We start from the raw sequence: 12,571 nt of genomic DNA, 5'->3' as shown, positions 1-12,571 counted from the left end.
GCTGCCCCAAGGTTACGGCATAGATGTCCCCAGCTAGTGTATCTGGGGATGTACGGGCTTCTTACTAAAACAGTTCAGAGAAATTCCCGGGTGCCTGCTGCAGAGCAACCAACACATGCTTCCTGAAGGTAGTTTCCAAGAATGCTCTGAGCTGACTTCAAGTGTCTTATCTTATTCTGGATATGTGAAGAGAGAGAGCTCTGCAGCTCAGTTCACTGTCCTCATCCTGCCTGCCAGCAAGCTTCCCTTCTTTATTTAGACAGGAAACTTTCCTCAGGATGAGAGAGTCAGAACTAAGAGAGCAAAGGTCCTTTCTGTGCTTTGGCTCTGCACCATGGCATTCACTCTTCCAGCCCCTGACAGGCATGCAGACCAAAGGCTGAGAGCAAGCTGGTATCCTCTCAGAAACTTGCTTTGACTGTGAAATATCCTATTTTAAATTATTGTTGTTGTTGTTGTTGTTGTAACTCTTGTGCTGCTTAGTCTTTGTCACCTTGACACAAGCTAGAGTCATCCAGAAAGCACAAGTCTTAGCTGAGGAATCACCTCCCTAGACTAGGCCCATGGGCACATCTATGGGGAGTTTCTCAATTGCTAATTGGTGTAAAAGGACTCAGTGACCTCTGGTTAGCTGTAGGTGGACCTGGGCTGTACGAAAAAAGTAAATGAGCAAGTTGGGAGAGCAAGCCAGTAAGGAGCAGCTCTCCCTGGCCTCTGCTTCAGTTCCTGCCTCAGGTTCCTGACTTGAGGTCCTGCCCTTATGTGATGGAGTGTGGTATGAAAGTATAAACCAAAGACACCTTTTCCTTCCTAAGTTGCTTTTGATCTTGGTGTTTTTTCACAGCAACAAAAATCAAACCAGAACAATTGTCAGTGGAGAATACTTAAAAAAAAAAAAAAAGAGGGAGGAATGGGAGGATACAAGGGATGGGATAACCATTGAGATGTAATAAGAATAAATAAAATAAAATAAATTAAAAATAAATTAAAACAAAAACAAACAAAAAACCAAAATAATCCCTTATTCTGATGCATTTTGTAAGGTATGACACTGATTAACTTGACCAACATTGATGGGCCATGCTGTGTTTGATGCTAAGCCAGCTACTTAAACATTTGGGTGACAGTTTCACTTGATCAATCAATAATTGATTAACTGATTATTGGTCGACTGACTAATTGATTGACGCAGTCCTGAGGAACAAACCCAAGACCTTACATAGGCCAGGCAAACACTGTACACTGAGCTGTCATTAAATAAGAGAACTTGTCTTGAGCTCTATAGTCTCCTCCGGCTGTCAGGTTTGAGGGCTTGGGAATCTCAGCTAACCCTCCAGGGCCATTTCAGTCTCAACAGCTCAATGCATGGGTGCCCATTTCTGGTCACTGGCATCTATTTCTTTCACTTCAGAAGTTGAGTTTAAAAAGCATATTTTAGGAGGCCCATGAAAAAGGGGACCATCAGAGGAATCATCAGAAATTTACCCTCACGAAGTCAGAAATCGTTTCATTCTAGATGAATGTCCTCATTTTTTCCAAAGCAGCACCTGGAAGTCTCCAATTCCCTTTAGTAAACCTACTGCATTGAACCAGCATATTAACAAGATTCCCGGATGATGTAGAGACATGCTGTTTTGAAAGACTCCCTGTTAGCAGCTGGATTCTGGATTCTCTGAGAGGCTCCACAAGGCTCTCCTATCATCTTCTCTGCACCAGGCCACAGTAGGAGCAGAGAGGATCGTCGGCCATTTTCCGCTGAGTCTTCCTCCACACAGGCATGGATGACATTCACACTTTAGTATGAATAGGTACAAAAAGCCCAGTTCTTTATGGCTCCACTTTTGTTCTTTCCAGCTCAAAAAAAAAAAAAAAAAGTTAGACATTCATGAGAGATGGAAGAAGTGACTCTTCGAATTTATCATAAATTTTCAGAAGCAAATAAAACGTGTGATTTGTTCTGTCCCCACCACTGAGCAAGCCGTTGCAGCTATCCCTGTCGCAAGAGTTCACAGTGCCAGTGGAAGAAGACTCTGGCTGGGAATTGCCAGAGCGGAGCCTGGGAAGGAAATAAAGTAAGTTCGCCTGGTCTCCTTCCAGCAAGATGCTAATGCGCCTCTCGGGATGGTAACATCCCTGCCTGAGAAACAAACTGGGAATGTGACAAGCTGTCATAATTCGTTATAGGGACGGTTAAAGGGCCGCGAGGTGTCCACAGCCAACAGCAGGACTATGGGCTATGCTAGGGGCAGAGGGGGAAAAGAAGGCCGATGCCGAGGAACACAGAACAGCCTGTCCCCTTGGGACCCTCTGCCTTCCTGCCCGCTGGCGGCTTCTCCTTCACAAGAATCGAGGCTTACCTGCCTGCTCTGCTCCGTAGGCCTATCTGCAAGGACCTGCCTAGGAGCCAACAAGAAGAGTGAATTTGGAGGCATCCAACTGGACCAGCAGCTCCAAGGCGAGCACTCTGGCTAAGAAGACAGAATGAGGGTTTGGGCAGAGCAGGTAGAACCCAGGCTCTCTGGATTCTACTTCCCTCCATGTAGATTAGAGGTCTTGTCCCCTGGGCTAAGGCGAATCCGCTTGGGCCTTGGACCTGGGGCTGGGTGGCACCACAAGATTTCATGTGTTCTAGATCTGTGTGAACAGGAATGGAGTCGCAATCCCATTGTCAGGAATTCAAATCCCACGTAGTCAAGTGATTTAATGACGTCATTAGACTGCGACTGTGGTAAAAGGAAGAGTATGAACCCTGTGCATTTCTGCCTTGTAATGCCGTATGTTTCCATAGCTTGGAGGAGGCGCCAGTAGCAGGGGCTGTGTCCAAAAACAGAAGTATGAGTTAAGTACACACCAAAGACTGCTGTGTTTCTCGCTGGGATGTATCTCTTCTCCCTCTGCCCAGGCCAAATCTCTTTCCCCAGGGAGCCTCTCCAGACCCCACTGGTCCGCATTGCACATCCGTGCGCCCTACGAGCAGCCTTTGAGAAGTCAGCTCAGCCGTCCTAAGACTCTGTCCACAATGCTGTTTACACCGGATGCCCTCGTGAGACTGTAAGGTTCTGAGGTAAATATCCGCTTCACGTGTCTTTTCCTTCTCACTCTTCCCAGGAGAGTGCAGCGGTTGCAGCAGTCCGTTGGCCCCAAATCACTCAGAGACAGCCATACCGCCTAGATACAAAAGCATCCTGGGGAAGGGTTAGAGGGAGCTCGGAAGGGCCTACTTGCAGAAGCAATTCTCAATCCCCGCCTAAAGAGACAAGGGAGTGTGTTTCACGTGCTTGAACCTCGGGGAATCCTGCCATCTTTCCGTTTCTGAATCTCCCCTCTTGCCTCCCTGCTCTAATATAATTCCTGACACAAGTGTGGGTAGGTGTTCATGGAATGCATCAATGTGAAGAAGAAAATCTGACGGTCCAGTTTCCAAAGTGACCGGAGCCAGCTTAACTCCAAATACAGATGAGCAGGAAGCACCTGGCCCCTGCTATAGTTTGCTAGCACTTGCAGAATGCGAGGACTCAGCAGCCTGCGATAACTTATTTCCCTTTTCCTTGCCCCAGTGACTCGGAGGAGCCACAGGCCCCAGCAGTGTCAAGGACCACTTGCTGCTGGTCTCCAGAACCTCTGCTTGGGTTTCTGCAGCCACTGGGCAGTGTTTGCTTCCTGCTGCTCTCAAACTGTAGAGGAGCTCTCAGCTCAACCATTGCCTTTGTAACGCGTCCCATGTCCCAGCTGGCGGTTTCCCTATGCTTGGAATATTTAGCATGATTTCTGATGTTCCTGCCTAAACTTGGACTGACACAAGGTGAGAGAGACAGACAGACAGAGAGAGACAGACAGAGACAGAGAGAGACACACACAGACAGAGAGACACACACAGAGAGAGACAGAGACAGAGACAGAGAGACAGAGAGAGAGAGAGACAGAGACAGAGACAGAGAGTTGAGCAAAGTCAAAGTAAAGGAATGGGGAGATATCTGCTATATCCAGAAGCAATGATCAGCCCTCACTGAACATGAAAATAACTTCAGAGGCTCCTGCCTTTATCCCCAGTCACTGTTCCTGAAATAAACAAGAGCATCCACCCTAGAGGGATGCCTTGGGGCTTGGGCTTTCCAGCTTCGTCACACCTACTTTTGAGGCATCCTGCCATCTCACACACAGCCAGGCATTGGGTTCTCACTAGTACTAGCTCAAAAATTCCCTATCTGTTCCTCCAGTTTAAAGATGAGATTGTGTACTGCCCTGAGCATTCGCAGCTCTGAGATCTTGCCTCGTTGAGTGGGTAACGCAAAAATGTCAGGAGCCGACACAAAATCCCCTAGAGTTGAGATCGCTTGTTCATCTGTAAATAAAAGCTAGTGATGAAGAAGTTGGCTTTAGTGTGAAGATTCTAGCTCCAGCTATCTTCTTCATCCCAGCTAAATCAGAGAGGATCTGAGTTCATGGGCAGTGACAGAATGAGAGGGGGCCTGGGACAGCTCTACATGGCTGGGCTAGGCAGTTGCTGAGCCCTCGAGGGCTCTCAGCATCTTCAGCCCTACAGAGGGCTCTCAGCGTCTTCTCCCTCTCTCTGTGCCTGAGACAGAGAAGGGCATCCTTTCCTTCTCTGTGCTGCTGAAGCCACCCATTTCCTCTCTAGGCTCCCTTTCAATCTTTTTTGTTCACATGTGTTTCTCCTTCTTTATCCCCTGCCTTTCATAAGATGCCTTCATCTTGACAGAACCAAAGGTGTGGTCCAAGGATGAGGGTGAACAGGTTGGGATAAAAACAGAGGCTGTGGGCATGAGGGGTAAAATCCTTATGGGAATATAGAAAGACACCTAGTGGGTATTAGGGAAAGTCCCATTCATTCATAGCCAGTAGTAGCACAGACCTTCATGTGACCTAAGGGTTTCCTAATTTGCAGAAATTTCTCTACAGATCCAGCCAAGAGTTGGGTACCAAATGGCAGTGTGCTTCAGAGCAATGGCACAGCAGAGGATATGGCTGTGGGGAGGAAGAGGTCAATGGGAATTCAACAGGCAGCACCAAAAAGGCTGATCATGAAGATAGGCCTTATCCAGGAACAACTTGACCACCACTGTTTCTTCTGGAATCTCCACCACTCGCATGCACCCATACATCCCCAGATACACAGCCCCATGTGACAGCTAAGGATAGCTACAACTTGGGAATTTACTAAGAAATACAGAGGGTTGTCCTATTTGATTTTTGCCCCATATAATGAAAGATTAAAATCTAAGATCATGCTTCACACGGCTCTCCAGTTCTTGTTTTCCTTTATGTGGAAGAGCATCATGCATATGCCCAAATATTAACTGTTGTAAAAGGGAGATTCCTTGTCTCCTCCTACCACACACCCCCGTCTCAGGAGAGTTTGATGATTTGCCTTCGTAGGCCTCTGAGAACGCTCCTTGACTGTGATGAACAGACCCAGTATATTCTGTTAACTCATGTCCCTTCACTCTGTTTTGTTTCTCTTACAGAGAGTCATAAAGCACTGTCACAGTCTATAGATGAAACTCAGCCAGAGAAGACATATGTCTAAGACTATATATGCTTGGACCCTGAACCAGGATGGGATGGAACATTCTGGAAGCACAAAGATGGGTGTTCCAACTGAGCAGAAGGGTGCTGGCAAATTCTGAAGCTGCTTTCTAAATGTAAAAGGTGAGGTCCCAGCCCTGGGTGCTCCGGACACACTTTTGTTTATGTCTAAAAGCAGACACTAGCACAGATGTTAGCTGTAGTAGATGTGACCCACAGGGATCTATACAAGCAAGGCCTCCAGCCCAGACATGGAGTGCTGCACTACTGAGACCATAATTAAGGCTGCAAGTCTTTTCTTCTTCAAGAAAAAGGCCGGGAAGGAGACAGCTATCTCTGGCTAAGTGGCCAGGCTTTGGTCTCCTGGAGTGTAAATCTTCAGTCAGGGGAGGTGTCTGGGCAAATGGGACTGGATAGGCTAGACAGATGGCACAAGGCACTGGAAAAATAGCAGTGCATGGTTAGTTTGTGTACCAAGGTAGAACAGCTTGAGGAAAACTTGTTTGGGATGGGACAAAATATAGTTTATTGTTTGGAAGGGACCAGAGCATTAGGCAGTCTAAGAGTCTTCACCAGGAGGAAGTTAGAATGCCCAGACCTTTATGACTGCCTCTGAATGTCTTTCTGTGGCTTGTGATTGGACCTGTGTGAGCAGTGTACACGAAAGATGAATTTTCGTCAACGCGCTCTGGGTGACAGAGTAGTAGAAAAAGTGTTGGGCTAGATTAAGGCAAAGATAAATGAGTATAAATTATGCGTCAGATAGTTTATCAGTTTGAGTGGGAGGATTAATCTACAATATGTTTGTCTCTGGGTGGAGAGGACAGACAGCAGCGGTGGCAGGAAGGCGGCACTGGGGTTGAGAAATGGTTCAATTAAAAGAGTCAAGAATCACCCCAGTGAAGGCTCCTGCATCATCATTAATTCAGCCACATTACCTTCGGCAAACATTGCACAAGGTCCTGTTTGCAGCCTCCAACGACTCACAGAGGAGGGCCAGCTGCCAGCAGGATTGCTGGGGCTCCTTGGGGAAATTAGTGCTTTTCCTACTTGACCAGATCCTAATTTAACCACATGCTGCCCAGAGATGCTGTGATTGCTTATATTATATAATCCTGGAGGTATCTGATGGGAAAGATGAAAACACAACAAACAAACAAACAAACAAACAAAAAACAAAACAAGAAAGCAACTAGCTACCCATGAGAAACCAGAGTTTCTCTCCCTATAGATCTGAGATGGGCCCCTGACAGTATGCATTAATAAGAGCTTCTAGAAGCCCTGACACTGTCTATCTCTGGACCACCTTTCAGTTGCACTGTTCCAGATACTTCAGGTATGGCACCTGGGTATTACCCGGAAGATCATTAGAAATGAGGACCCCCACACCTAGTAGATCAGTCACTGCACTTTAACAGGATTCCCTGGCAGTTTACAGGCTTGTTGACAGCTAATGTGTGCTCTAACAGAGCTTCTACGTGGCTTTATTAGAAATCCTCCTGAGCTCCCCTACGGCCAGTGCCTCCAGGCGATTAGTGTATGAAGAGCAAGTGAGTGCCTGAGTTCTGGCATGAATGTCTCCTTGCCTCTGGGTTCTCCTGTGAAAGAGAGGTCACCAAAAGCTAGTAGTCAAGTAGGAAACTCAACCCAGAGAGAAGAGACAAGTGGAAAGAGGACACTAGGGTAAAGTGGGACAGGTGGAGAACAAAGGGACAAGCCAGGGCCTTTGAGCCAGCACCCAGTGCTTCTGAAAGCAGGACTCTAATGATGCAGGCTGGTGAAATAGACCCTAAGCTGGGATGGTCCTCCTCATCTCACAGAATGTTTAGGCAAGCATGAACAATGAAGGCCATTTTGCTTCATTCCTCTAGACTCAGAAAGAAATATGCAACAAACACACGTTACAGGATCTGCCAGCCCATCGGAAGAGCCAGGTGAGCCTTAGGCATGCATCACTCATGGGTATGAGGGAGGAAGGGAACCTACTATCTTAGTCACTCTGCTCTTGCTGTGAGGAGACACCATGACCAAGGCAACTCTTTTTTTTTTTATTTCAGAGTTTTTTTTCTCCTTTATTAATTTATTCTTATTACATCTCAATGGTTATCCCATCCCTTGTATCCTCCCATTCTTCCCTCCCTCCCATTTTCCCCTTATTCCCCTCCCCTATGACTGTTCCTGAGGGGGATTACCTCCCCCTGTATATGTTCATAGGGTATCAAGTCTCTTCTTGGTAACCTGCTGTCCTTCCTCTGAGTGCCACCAGGTCTCCCCCTCCAGGGGACATGGTCAAAGGTGGTAATTCTTATCAAAGAAAGTATTTACTTGGAAGCTTGCTTACAATTTCAGAGGGTTGGTCCATTATTATCACAGCGACATGCATGGCATTGGGACAGTAACTCAGAGCTACATCCTGACCTGTAGGCCATGAGAGAAAATTGGTCCTGGGCTGGGCTTTTGAAACCTCACAGCCCTCACATTTCCTCCAACAAGGCCACACTTACTCCAAAAAGCCATACCTCCTGATCCTTTTCAAACAGTGCCACTCTCTGATAACTACGCATTCAAATATATGAGCCTATGGGGATCATTCTTATTCAAACCACCACAGAAGGAAAGGAAGAGGGCAGCACTGGTTCTTATCATTTGGTGCGCAGGAGAATGTAGGGCAGTCAGAGAAGTCATTTCTTTTACTTTTGTGAAAAACAGGTATGTAGAGTTAGGAAGAAAACATTCCTCAGCCTGAATTTACCTGAGATGGGCAAAAAAGAACAGAAGTTTCCATTTCTTCTAGGCAGAAGCACAAATGCTGAGGTTTGCATTGCAAAAAATAATAATAATAATAATAATAAGGATAAGCCTGTATGCCCAAAGATAAACCAAAAAAAGGTTTACCATGCTCTATTCTGAGGCCTTGCCTTCCTCACAATCTCTTGGCAGCTGTGTGCAAAACATGTCAGTGATGTAGAAAATGTTTTTGGCCAGCTCAGGCTGCTACTGACTCGGTAAGGATTCTAACCAGAGGTAACCAACCCATTAATATGCAGTTATAAAGCATCAGCCACTGGAGCTTCCCATGTTGAGAGATGGTCTGATGTACTTTGATGCTAATTACTGCTTACTGTCTCTGTGGCCAACCTTTTGCTTAATAAAAAGCCATCTCCCCCCCTGGGCAGGGCAAAGGAGATAGGTGGGACTGGGAGAGAGAGACCAGGAGAAACAGAGAGACTTGAAGTGAAGAGAAGAAGGCCGCCATGGGTTAGATGGAAGAGAAGCACATGGCCTGTGTGGATGGAGAATGCGCCCAGATGAGGAATGTTGACAAGTGCTTGGGATTATGGATGAGAGGTAGCTTGATAGAAGTTATTGGAAGTAGATGGCATGGGATTGAGGCAGGAATCCGATGCCTGTCCCACAATGGGAGGTAGTTTAGAGGATTGATGTCTGCCCTGCCCCCGGTTAACTAAGGCTATTTTAAAATATAACAAGTGTCTGTGTCTTAATTGATTGCTAGCCAGGCCTATAGATAATACATGTAATTTAAAAACAATACTTCCACAGCCCAAAGATGCGCGCGCACACGCACACACACACACATGTGCACATGTCTGCACACGTATGTATACACAGGCATGAATACAGGCTCACACAGGCACACAGATTGTATTTCCTTTATATGTACAAAGTGATGGGTTTTGAAATAACATTTTCACTTAGAATTTATGTGAAGATTAAATGACACTATTCACAGGGCAACCTTTTATAAATTCTAATTGTCAGTTCTTTGTCAGGATAACCATCCCTCATACAATGACTTCATCATCAGTGAGAACACAAGCATGGTAGAGAAATCATGGGACATTCGGGGTGTGCTTTTTCTCACCTGTAGCCTGATCCAGTCCTTCTATCCAGTTGTCCCAGTAGAAGATTGATGATGTGAGTTTTGGTTTTGACACTGGAAATGTTTGGGCTCAGGAAGACAAGAAGCATATAGGCCTGAGGCCTCCCCCTCCCCCTTGCCCTACCCCCATCACCCCTAACACTGAGGCAGAGGAAAAAGAGAGAAGCAGGAGCTTCGCAAATCGACACGAGGAGCTCCTCAGCCTTCGCCCACGTCACACAAAGTCCCCTGGGTACGGCCAGGACTCAGAAACAGCACAGAAGCCATGTGAGTCCCTGGAGCCCAGCTGGTCTCTGTGCGAGCACAGCGGAGAATTTCCATTGCTTCTTCCTTTTGGACATTTGGTAGATTGCAACTGTCCTGTAGAAACGGCATATGCTGCGCTTAAAAAAAAAAAAATCAACTAACTTACTCCACTTGAGCTTCTTTGAACCCTGCAGGACATCTCTAAAACTGCCAATGCAGGCAGAGGGGTCATGAGTACGGAGCTGGGTTGGAGAGTGCCTGTGTGTCCATAAGGATTCTTAGACTAAGCCTGGGATCTTTCTTGAAGTAAGAACAGATAGAGGCTAAGGACCAAGAGCTCACTGAGTCCAGGGAAAGAAAACTAGGGACCCCAAGCCCAAAGAATGGAGTCCAGGAGAGATGTGAAGCCAAAGGATGCAGCAATCTGAACTGCCCTACTTACGAGCAAGATTGTGTTTGGAGACTGATTCCTATTCTGTACCTCTGAAGAATGCAGTAAAATATTTTCCTCTATTCCCCTTTGTCCACAGAGAAAGCATGAGTCACATCTAGTGGCCAGGCCTGACCCCATCTGCTCCCTTAACACTGACCTTCACACTGACTCCATCCCAAGTATGTGTTAGAGCCTCTGGAACTTTCTGGTGAACTTCGGAATTAAAGTTAGAGGCAAGAGGCAAGATGGACTTCGAGCTTTCAGTCTTAGCAACCAGCAAATGGTTGTGCCATCTACCACGATGTGGATCAAGAACCTGGCACAAGTTGGTATGCCTAGTCAATTATCCATCACTTCCTAACTCGAGCTCCATAACAACCGAGATGTTTTTTTCTCTTTCTTTTGCATCATTTTTAGCTTCCCGCCAGAACAAAGGTAATAGTAAATACAGACTGAACAGAAGAATTATGGAAAAATTAAGGTACATGCCAGAGGAATGAGGGAGAGAAATGTGTTTGGGATAGAAGTATTGCAGTTCAGTTTGGGAAATCTCGAATTTATAAAGCCCAGGAAACATTAAATTGAAGAATCAGTGTAGGCTGTTGGCACCTGGAACTTGGAGGAAAGGTCAAGGACAAACACTTGTGCAGAGACAAAAGGTCTGAGTGCAGCATCACAGGCTGCTCCTCATTCAAGTGGGTACCAGGCAGTGAATTACCCAACAGTGTGCTGAGGACAAGCCTTTCATCTTGGCTGACCTGATGCTGAGCTATCAAGAGGCATAGCTGGAGAAGCAACAGTCAATATTTGCTTTTTGCTTTTTTTTTTTTTCAGAGAAAAACAGACAAGTTCTTTACTTTTTTAATAACGACAAGGGTCACTTACTGTGCCTCTTAAAAGAGCCCAGAGATGTTCAGTCTGCAGTGGGTTGGAACACAGGGGATCCAGGACTTCCCTCTGGGCATCACACTACACAGCTGCTCACGGGGCTTGCAGTTCATAGAACAATATGGTCTACCTGTTTCTTGGCCCTCAAAGGATGAGAATTTCTTCAGATTGTTCTGAAGGATAAATAAAGGACTATAAGTAGAGGTTACAGTGCAAGTTGGTTTCAGCCTAGCTTTAGATATAGAAAACCAAATGGATTACACACACAGGGTTTGAAATTAACCAGCTACGTTACCTTTGATGTGTCATTTGACTTTCTGTGCCTCAGTTTCCTCATCTATAAAACATGGACAAAATATCTGAAGTGTTTAACACTTTACCGGGCTATACATGTTAATAAACTAGAGCAGCCTGACCATAGGTGTGGCCTTGGCCTTGTGCTCAGAGGTTAGCCTCCCTCATGGAGGAAGAACTCGACAATGGATCATCAGACAAGGAAGCAAGCTCTCAGAGTGGAGATGGGCTGTGTCTCATTGAGGGACCTGAAGGTTGAACAACAGCAGCACTCTGTGTGGCTTAGCACCCATAGGTCCCCTCTCACCCACACTCCATAGACGTCTAAGTTGGTTTTACTTAACTTTGTTGCCCATGAGAGGGAAAGAGAGCAGAAAACATACAACACCAGAACTTATTCTACATGGGTCCTCGTGACAGAAATACCAAAAATAAGACCACCAACCTTTCGTGGATTGCTGAACTCAGTGCCTCCTCCCTAAGCCTGAAGTGGCAATCTCTCCCCATATACTTTTCTAAACACACTCAGCATTGCCATGTTATGAGAGGCTGGAGTTCCAGAATTTGTATTCTGGCTTTAGAAGACAGCAACATTTCTTGGGTACCGAGCTAAATTTATAATCCAATTCTGTTCCTTTCAAGGGCCCTGCATTGTAGTGCAGGGTTCAAGGAGATTATATAACATCTCCTTGTGTGTATCTCTTTGAAAAGGAAAAAGTGATTGGAAGATCAGAATTTGAATAGTGTTGAGGTCCTTGACCTGAGCAACATCAAAACCTGCTCTTAACTTACAATGTGCCCTTCAAAGATGAAGGGATAGCGTGTGGGCAGAATCAAAGGATGAATAGAAATGTGATAGGCAGATAAACATATTTATTCCTCAGGTTCCTGGGATATGGGAAAGGAGGCTCATTGGGGCAAGTTTGCCTAAGAAATTAGGAAGCATTGCTATATGCATGAAGGCAGACTGCTTCCTTGATGTTTGCACCACCTAATTTGAGTTGTCTCCTTGATGGATGGGCTGCGATAGCTGTTTCTTGGCGGGTAAGGGATTCAGAGTCTGCCAGGTCTGCATGTTTCTGGCAGGCTGTCTGTCTTGATTTGTTGCTTTGAAGGGCCATTGCTCAGAAAGCTTTTGTTATCAGAGGAGCCCAAGGCTTCTGGGTCATGTCTGTTTCTTTACTCTGCAGGCCTAGGTCTTCAGGCTCCAAGCTTTGCCATCTCTATTATCCAATCTGGGAAGAAGGACCAGCTGATGGCTG

General features: G+C 46.0%; 1 long non-coding RNA gene across 1 annotated transcript; it reads left to right on the top strand.

The window, feature by feature from the left end:
• The first annotated feature begins 2,782 nt into the window (after positions 1–2,782).
• On the top strand, positions 2,783–10,415 carry LOC311587469. The gene is made up of 4 exons (XR_014775871.1): positions 2,783–3,064; positions 5,487–5,670; positions 7,419–7,481; positions 10,225–10,415. It is a non-coding gene; the product is annotated as an uncharacterized lncRNA (long non-coding RNA).
• The last annotated feature ends 2,156 nt before the right edge of the window (positions 10,416–12,571 follow it).

The sequence above is a fragment of the Acomys minous genome, assembly GCF_964271855.1.
Source record: "Acomys minous genome assembly, chromosome: 16".
Lineage (NCBI taxonomy): Eukaryota > Metazoa > Chordata > Mammalia > Rodentia > Muridae > Acomys > Acomys minous.
This window is presented reverse-complemented; position numbering and strand designations above follow the sequence as displayed.